The sequence below is a fragment of the Bos grunniens genome, chromosome 28 (genome assembly GCF_055505025.1).
Source record: "Bos grunniens cultivar Pamir isolate PY7600 chromosome 28, Bosgru_T2T1.0, whole genome shotgun sequence".
Classification (NCBI taxonomy): Eukaryota; Metazoa; Chordata; class Mammalia; order Artiodactyla; family Bovidae; genus Bos; species Bos grunniens.
This window is the reverse complement of record NC_141192.1, coordinates 7368282-7377885: the sequence shown is the minus strand read 5'-3', so window position 1 is coordinate 7377885 and position 9604 is coordinate 7368282. Positions and strand designations below refer to the sequence as shown.

Below are 9604 nucleotides of genomic sequence, written 5' to 3'. Positions count from 1 at the left end.
TTTAACTTCATAGCTGCAGTCACCATCTGCAGTGATTTTGAAGCCCCCAGAAATAAAGTCTAACACTGTTTCCACTGTTTCCCCATCGATTTGCCATGAAGTGATGGGACCTGATGCCATGATCTTAGTTTTCTGAATGTTGAGCTTTAAGCCAACTTTTTCACTCTCCTCTTTCACTTTCCTCAAGAGGCTTTTTAGTTCTTCTTCGATTTTTGCCATAAGGGTGGTATCATCTGCATATCTGAGGCTATTGATATTTCTCCTGGCAATCTTGATTCCAGTTTGTGCTTCTTTCAGTCTGGCATTTCGCATGATGTACTCTGCATATAAGTTAATTAAGCAGGGTGACAATATACAGCCTTGACATACTCCTTTTCCTATTTGGAACCAGTCTGTTGTTCCATGTCCAGTTCTAACTGTTGCTCCTGACCTGCATATAGGTTTCTCAAGAGGCAGGTCAGGTTTCTTTGACTTATAAAAATAAAATAAATCTTTAAATGGTAAAAAAAATACACATAAGCAAAGACAAATGATACAGTATGTAAAAATGTTGACAACCTATAACACAAACGAAAGCTAATAGGCTAAATGTAGAAACAGCTTATTAAAAATTTTAAAAAAAAACACCAAAATGAATCAAATAGGAAAAGACAGTATATAAAAAAATTTTTTAAGATATTTTACCCCTCCCCGCAAAAGAGAGTAAGCAAATGGATGTTAACTACAAAAGAAGATGCTCAACTTCATGATAGTAAGAAAAAATACATGAAAATTTTATGAGATAGTATTTATTGACTGGTAAAACTACAAAAGTGTGACAACAGACTCATTTTGGTCAGTCTGTGAGGCTCTCCCATTCATGTTTGCCAAGACTGAAAAAGGAAATAAGCTTCTGTGGAGAATTTGGCTGTATCTAGCAAGATTACAGACAAAATTCACTGTCTGTCAATCCAACCCACTTTTAAGTATGTAGAACTTATACTTCCTCAACTATGCTCAATATTATTTATTAAAGTATTGATTATAACAGCACAAGATGAGAAACTAAAATTTTCATGAATAGAGATCTAGCTGAATGAACTACATTCATGTTATGAAGTACTTACTATACCGCCTTAAACAACAATGCAAAAGGCTGTATGAACCCATACAGAACAATTTCCAGGATATTGATAAGTGACAAACAAAAGCATGATACTTTTTGTATCAAAGAAAAAGAATACAGTTTTTTAAGTAAATAGTTTAAGTAGTAGCCTGGAAAATCCCATGGACGGAGGAGCCTCGTAGGCTGCAGTCCATGGAGTCACTAAGAGTCTGGCAAGACTGAGCAACTTCACTTTCACTTTTCACTTTCATGCATTGGAGAAGGAAATCCGCTCCAGTACTCTTACCTGGAGAATCCCAGGGACAGAGGAGTCTAATGGGCTGCCGTCTATGGGGTCGCACAGAGTCGGACACGACTGAAGCAGCAGTCGGACACTTAGCACCAACAGCAGCAGCAGCAAGTTTATGAACAGAACGTGACATCGAGCCTCCTCCTCATACTTACAGAGGGAGGAGGAATTGTCATGGAAATTTGCTAAGGATCCAGATTATGATAATGAGAAGTGAATGTGCAGTTTTAAATGATGAAGTGATCAAATCTTCATTCTGGGGAGATGTCCCATCACATCATAGGAGTTGATGCAGCGATATGAATGGTTTAAAGAGACCAGTGAGAAGACTAAAGCAACAATCTAGGATGAATAGGTAAATGGAAATGTCTTCTAGGAAAAAAAGTGAGAAAGTGTCCTGGAAAGTCTCTGGCCATAATTGAGAAGCCACATCAAAGGTGTATAATTTCTTGCTGTTAAATTACTGTGGGAATGTTCAGAATAATTACAGATTTAAAAGAAAAGAGACTCCCCTGCTGGTCCAGTGGTTAAAAATCCACCTTCCAATGCAGGGCATGTGGGCTCTATCCCTGGTCCAGGAACTAAGATCCCACATGTTGGCAGGCAATTAAACCCACACAGTGCAACTAGAGAAGCCCGTGTGCTCATAAGGAAGAGCCTGTGCCACGCAACCAAGACCCTACGCAGCCTAATAAATATTTTTTAATTAAATAAAATAAGAAGGAAAAAAAGGAGGAGGAGAGGAAGAAGCAGAGTAGGGACCATCTTCACTGTGTCATCATGGCCCATTGACACTGCTGATTTGGAGTTAAACCAAGGACGTCATTTGATACTCCGGCACCAGCTACACCCCTCAGCTGACAAACATCCTTGTCCTGTAAATCTTGGCCCACACATTATGGTTTCTGTCTCCAGGGAGGATTTTGTCCTGTTCTCACCTGGCCCCTTCCTTGAGGCTTCCATGATGCCGTGTGCATATTTCCACCACTGTACTTACCACACTTTTGTGACATTTTCTGCTTGTGCACCTCTCCTACCCACAAAACATAGGCGCCTTATAAGGGAAGATGGACTTTACCATCTGTGTCTCCACTGGGACTGGTTGAGGGCCCAGCACATAGTAGATGCTCAGTAAGAGTTGACTGAATGAATGAGTAAAGGGATGAATGAATTCAATTTGGCAGAAAAAAAAAAAAATACAAAATCTGTTTTTAATTAAAAAATGAACAAGCAGAGATTGAATTAAATCATCAAGCCTGACTGAATGCTTTAGCTTGGGAAAGATGTGAACATTTTTTAGACTTATTAATTTGCTCTGAAAAATGAAAATACTAATTATTTGTAGGATTAGTCACTGAATCCTGTCTTCCAATTTTCTTACTGATAGATTTCTTAATGATGGTAGTGAAGACAATCCCCATGGATTCAAGGAATTTATACAGACTTCATCAATCCAAAATCCTAGTAAGAAAATTAATTGGATCAGACTGCTGCTTCCACTTAGGATTCTTTCAGACTGAGTGAACTTCTACTGGTGGTGTTGGTACATCAAATTCAGGAAATGATAGCTTTTTAAGTCCAGTAATTTATACTGGATTACATATCTAGTAAATTGCAGTATTCTTAGGCCATTATTATAAGCTTTTTTCTGCTAAATGGAGTCCTAGAATTTTTAAAAATTTATTTTATTGAAGTATAATTGATTTATCATGTTGCATTGATTTCTTATGTACAGCAAAGTAATTCAGTTATACATATATTAATTGAGTATTGCAGTTATATATATCCTAATTTGATAGAAGAGGGTATTATTTTTTAAAAAATTAAAAATAGTTCTTTAAGAAAAGAGAAAAAGTTTTTTCTGAGAATCTATCCTAAGGAAACAAATACAAATAGAATTACTTTGTTGCAAAAAGAGTGCAATATATCACTTTTTAAAAAATATCAGAAAACAGAGAATATCATAAATGGCCAAACAATGGAAACAGAATTAAGAGAAATGTGTTATATGTGATACAAATTTCTCCAATTTTGAATCCTGTTTTTTTCTTTCTCCCTTCACCCAGTGTCCCACTGATAATGAATATTTTTAGAATATTTTTTCTTAATTCTCAATATTTTCTTTCATAAAGAAAAGTAGAAAATAGAAGTTGTCAGAAGCAAATGTCCTCATACTCTTGTCAAACTAACCACAACTCAGGACTCTTGTAGTCACCTTCACATTTCTTCCTGTTTCAAAGGAAGAAGTGTTCAAAAACCAAATTTTCTATATTACTCTGGATCTCCTCCAATTCTATTTTCTTGGGGGACTTTCCGCTCCACTCTTCTGGATCATTCTGCTCACTCTAGTTTCTTTTAAAAATGCAAACAAAACAATTTTTTTTTCATAGCCCCCTATCTCATTCTTTCTATTGCCCTAATTATCTTTCCTTCAAAATTAAATTTCATCAGAACAAATTATAAATTGCTTCCACTTCCTAACTCCCATTCTTTCTTTGGTCGATACCAACAGAGTCTTTGCTCCCACAAATTAACTAAAAATTATCTTACTAAGGACAATGGTGATCCTACTGCAGCTAAATAAATGAGCAATACAGTTCTCACCTTACCAGACTATTCAGTAGTCCTCTATGCCAGGGGTTGGCCAACTACAGCATGTTTTCCAATAAAGTTTAATTGAGACAAGGCCAGGGTCATTCACTTATACATGATATTAGGCTGCTTTTGTGCTATCATGGCAGAGTACTAGTCTCTCTTTGACCCACCCGCTTCCCTTAAGCTTCTCTGCAAACAGTCTCTTGGTTTTCCTTCTGCTTCTATGGCTCTTCTGCCTTCTTTTTAGTTTCTTTTGGTGGACCCACTTCTTCTATGAGTTTCTAAATGTTGGAGTTCCATGGGATTAATCCTAGATTGTCTTCTCTTCTCATGCACTTTAACCCCTGGAGAGCCTCATCCATCTCTCTAGCTAAAATAGCATCTCTAGGTTGACATTTCTCAAAGCATATCTACAATTCAGACCTCTCCCCATGCTTCAGAATCATATAAAATATCTTCATTTGGCTATTTCACTGACTTCTCCAACATAAAATTCCAGAACTGCATTCTCACTATCCCCCTCCTCACACATGAAATCTGTTCCTCATGAAAAGTTTCTTCTCTTAGCTCATGGAAATTCCACAGATCTATTGGTTCATGCCAAAAACTTGGGGGTTGTACTCAATAGCTTCTTCCTCAACTCAGTACTGTCAACTGTGTTGTCAGGAGAGATCTTAAATCTATTGATGTCTTTACATCACTGCATCATCATTTGTGCAAGCAACTATCTCTTTTCTACTGGACTCTTGTACTCATCTATATCTACTTCTGCTTTACTGACTAAGCCAAAGCCTTTGACTGTGTGGATGACAACAAACTGTGGAAAATTTTTAAAGAGATGGGAATACCAAACCACCTTACCTGCCTCCTGAGAAATCTGCATGCAGGTCAAGAAGCAACAGTTAGAAAAGGACATGGAACAAGAGACTGGTTCCAAATTGGGGAAGGGGTACTTCAAGGCTATATATTGTCACCCTGCTTATTTAACTTATATGCAGAATATATCATGTGAAATGCCGGACTGAAAGAAGCACAAGCTGGAATCAAGATTGCCAGGAGAAATATCAATAGCATCAGATATGCAGATGACACCACCCTTATGGCAAAAAGCAAAGAACTAAAGAGCCTCTTGATGAAAGTGAAAGAGGAGAGTAAAAAAGTTGGCTTAAAGCTCAACATTCAGAAAACTAAGAGTATGGCATCTGGTCCCATCACTTCATGGCAAATAGATGGGAAAACAATGGAAACAGTGACAGACTTTATTTTGGAGGGCTCCAAAATCACTGCAGATGGTGACTGCAGCCATGAAATTAAAAGATGCTTGCCCCTTGGAGGAAAAGCTATGACCAACCTAGACAGCATATTCAAAAGCAGAGATTACTTTGTCAACAAAGGTATGTCTAGTCAAAGGTATGATTCTTCCAGTAGACATGTATGGGTGTGAGAGTTGGACTATAAAGAAAGCTGAGCATCAAAGAATTGATGTTTTTGGGCTGTGGTGTTGGAGAAGACTCTTGAGAGTCTCTTGGACTGCAAGGAGATCCAACCAGTCTATCCTAAAGGAAATCAGTCCTGAATAATCATTGGAAGGACGGATACTGAAGCTGAAACTCCAATACTTTGGCCACCTGAAGTGACTCATTGAAAAAGACCCTGATGCTAGGAATGGTTGAAGGCAGGAGGGGAAGGGGACAACAGAGGATGAGATGGTTGGATGGCATCCCTGACTCGATGGACATGAGTTTGAGTAATTTCCAGTAGTTGGTGATGGACAGGGAAGCCTGGCGTGCTGCAGTTCATAGGGTCAAAAAGAGTTGGACACAACTGAGCAACTGAACTGAACTAAACTGATTGTACTCATTCTGTTCAAATCATTCTTCATGAACCTTCCAGAGGACATTTTAGATATGACCTCTGCCTATCATTGTAGAATTCTACATAATCTGACCCCTAAACACATCTCCTTCATACTGGGATACTCTCCCATTTGTCCATTACACACCCCACTCACTAGCTTTCTTTTAGATCACAGAAGACATCAAGTTACTTCCTGTCTCACGGATTTTCACTTATCCTTTCCCCTCTTCAGCTGGTTAAATCCTATGCACCTTTCAATGCTCAGCTTCAATGTCACTTCCTCTGAGACGCCTTCCTTGACTAGCCACAAGAAACCAGGACCATTATTATAAACTCTTATTACACTTGACTTTTCTATCACAGAGTACCAGTTTTAACTCAAAGTCCACATACAGATATTCATGATTTATTATATTTCCTTGTTTGAATGAAATCAAACCAATCTTGTCTAGCCATTCCCTCAGGCAAATGAAAAATTAAATTTCAGTAATCCTTGGGAATTCTCAACATGGGGTTATGCCAAACACCAGGGTAATTATACAGCACCAGGGAGTACAGGAGTCTTTCCTGATCATCAATCCCCTGTGCACACAGCTTAGTGTTGAGATGTTCACTGCCCAAGCTCATGTGGTCGGTACTTTTTAGTTTCAGAGGCTGCTCGTCCATGCCATTTGGAGGCCATAGACCCCTGAGAAAAGCTATGACCAAGCTAGACAGTGTATTAAAAAGCAGAGACATTACTTTGTCAATCAAGGTCCATCTAGTCAAAGCTATGGTTTTGTTTTATTTTACTTTTTAACTTTACAATATTGTATTGGTTTTGCCATATATCAACATGAATCCGCCACAGGTATACACGTGTTCCCCATCCTGAACCTTCCTCCCTCCTCCCTCCCCACACCATCCCTCTGGGTCGTCCCAGTGCACCAGCCCCAAGCATGCAGTGTCGTGCAGCGAACCTGGACTGGTGACTCGTTTCATATATGATATTATACATGTTTCAATGCCATTCTCCCAAATCATCCCACCCTCTCCCACAGAGTCCAAAAGACTGTTCTATACATCAGTGTCTCTTTTGCTGTCTCATATACAGGGTTATTTTTTACCATCTTTTTAAATTCCATATATATACGTTAGTATACTCTATTGGTGTTTTTCTTTCTGGCTTACTTCACTCTGTATAATAGGCTCCAGTTTCATCCACCTTATTAGAACTGATTCAAATGTATTCTTTTTAATGGCTGAGTAATACTCCATTGTGTATATGTACCACAGCGTTCTTATCCATTCATCTGCTGGTGGACATCTAGGTTGCTTCCATGTCCTGGCTATTATAAACAGTGCTGTGATGAACATTGGGGTACATGTGTCTCTTTCAATTCTGGTTTCCTCAGTGTGTATGCCCAGCATTGGGATTGCTGGATCATAAGGCAGTTCTATTTCCAATTTTTTAAGGAATCTCCACACTGTTCTCCATAGTGGCTGTACTAGTTTGCATTCCCATCAACAGTGTAAGAGGGTTCCCTTTTCTCCACACCCTCTCCAGCATTTATTGCTTATAGACTTTTGGATCGCAGCCATTCTGACTGGCATAAAATGGTACCTCATAGTGGTTTTGATTTGCATTTCTCTGATAATGAGTGATGTTGAGCATCTTTTCATGTGTTTGTTAGCCATCTGTATGTCTTCTTTGGAGAAATGTTTATTTAGTTCTTTGGCCCATTTTTTGATTGGGTCATTTATTTTTCTGGAGTTGAGCTGTAGGAGTTGCTTGTATATTTTGGAGATTAGTTATTTGTCAATTGCTTCATTTGCTAGTGTTTTCTCCCATTCTGAAGGCTGTCTTTTCACCTTGCTTATAGTTTTCTTTGTTGTGCAGAAGCTTTTAAGTTTAATTAGGTCCCATTTGTTTATTTTTGCTTTTATTTCCAATATTCTGGGAGGTGGGTCATAGAGGACCCTGCTGTAATGTATGTCAGAGAGTGTTTTGCCTATGTTCTCCTCTAGGAGTTTTATAGTTTCTGGTGTTACGTTTAAATCTTTAATCCATTTTGAGTTTATTTTTGTATATGGTGTTAGAAAGTGTTCTAGTTTCATTCTTTTACAAGTGTTTGACCAGTTTTCCCAGAATCACTTGTTAAAGATATTGTCTTTAATCCATTGTATATTCTTGCCTCCTTTGTCAAAGATAAGGTGTCCATAGGTGTGTGGATTTATCTCTGGGCTTTCTATTTTGTTCCCTTGATCTATATTTCTGTCTTTGTGCCAGTACCATACTGTCTTGATGACTGCAGCTTTGTAGTAGAGCCTGAAGTCAGGCATGTTGATTCCTCCAGTTCCATTCTTCTTTCTCAAGATTGCTTTGGCTATTCTAGGTTTTTTGTATTTCCATACAAATTGTGAAATTACTTGTTCTAGCTCTGTGAAGAATACCATTGGTACCTTGATAGTGATTGCACTGAATCTATAAATTGCTTTGGGTAGTATACTCATTTTCACTATACTGATTCTTTCAATCCATGAACATGGTATATGTTCTCCATCTATTAGTGTCCTCTTTGATTTCTTTCACCAGTGTTTTATAGTTTCTATATACAGGTCTTTAGTTTCTTTAGGTAGATATATTCCTAAGTATTTTATTCTTTTCGTTGCAATGGTGAATAGAATTGTTTCCTTAATTTCTCTTTTTAATTTCTCATTATTAGTGTATAGGAATGCAAGGGATTTCTGTGTGTTGATCTTATATCCTGCAACTTTACTATATTCATTGATTAAAAATATGGAACACTTCACAAATTTGTGTGTCATCCTTGCACAGGGGCCATGCTAATCTTATCTGTATCATTCCAATTTTAGTATATGTGCTGCCAAAGCTATGGTTTTTCCACTAGTTATGTATGGATGTGAGACTTGGACTATAAAGAAAGCTGAGCACCAAAGAATTGATGCTTTTTAACTATGGTGTTGGAGAAGACTCTTGAGAGTCCCTTGGACTGCAAGGAGACCCAACCAGTCCATCGTAAAGGAAACCAGTCCTGAAAATTCATTGGAAGGATTGATGCTAAAGCTGAAACTCCAATACTTTGGCCACCTGAAGCGAAGAACTAACTCATTTGAAAAGACCCTGATGCCGGGAAAGATCAAAGGCAGGAGTAGAAGGGAATTACAGAGAACGAGATAGTTGGATGTTATCACTGACTCAATGGACATTAGCTTAGGCAGGCTCCGGGAAATGATGAAGGACAGGAAACCTGGTATGCTGCAGTCCATGGGGTCACAAACAGTCAGACATGACTGAGCAACTGAACAACAGCAACAGTGGCTTACCCAGTTCTGCTTCAAACATGCCCTGTTTGGGAAAGATTAGTGTCTCCAGTTTGGCACTAAAGTCCATTCCTTTATTTGGGGGGAGGGGGTACTAACTAGGAATTGAATCCAGGCCATGGCAGTAAAAGTGCCAAGATCTAACCACTGGACCACCAGGGAGCTCCTTAAAGACCATTCCTTAACAGGAAAATTTCACTTTAAGGAATGCCTTCTTCTATGTCCCTTCTCTGCAATGCCCATAGTTGAGGTCATCTATAGCCTAGAACAGATGCTAAATTTAGTTCACACCAGCATAAATGATCAATTTTATCAGGTACTTACTTTTAATATATTGACACTTTCAATCCCCACATTACTAGGCAGAAGGCTTACTGAAGCCTGAATTCCACTGTTAACTGTATAGCTGGGCCCAGGCGATCCTTGTTGTGTAT

General features: G+C 38.4%; 1 non-coding gene across 1 annotated transcript; it reads right to left on the bottom strand.

The window, feature by feature from the left end:
• Positions 1-8619: 8619 nt before the first annotated feature.
• Positions 8620-8722, bottom strand: LOC147342806 (U6 spliceosomal RNA). The gene has a single exon (XR_015157231.1). It is a non-coding gene; the product is annotated as a U6 spliceosomal RNA (small nuclear RNA).
• Between the last annotated feature and the right edge of the window lie 882 nt (positions 8723-9604).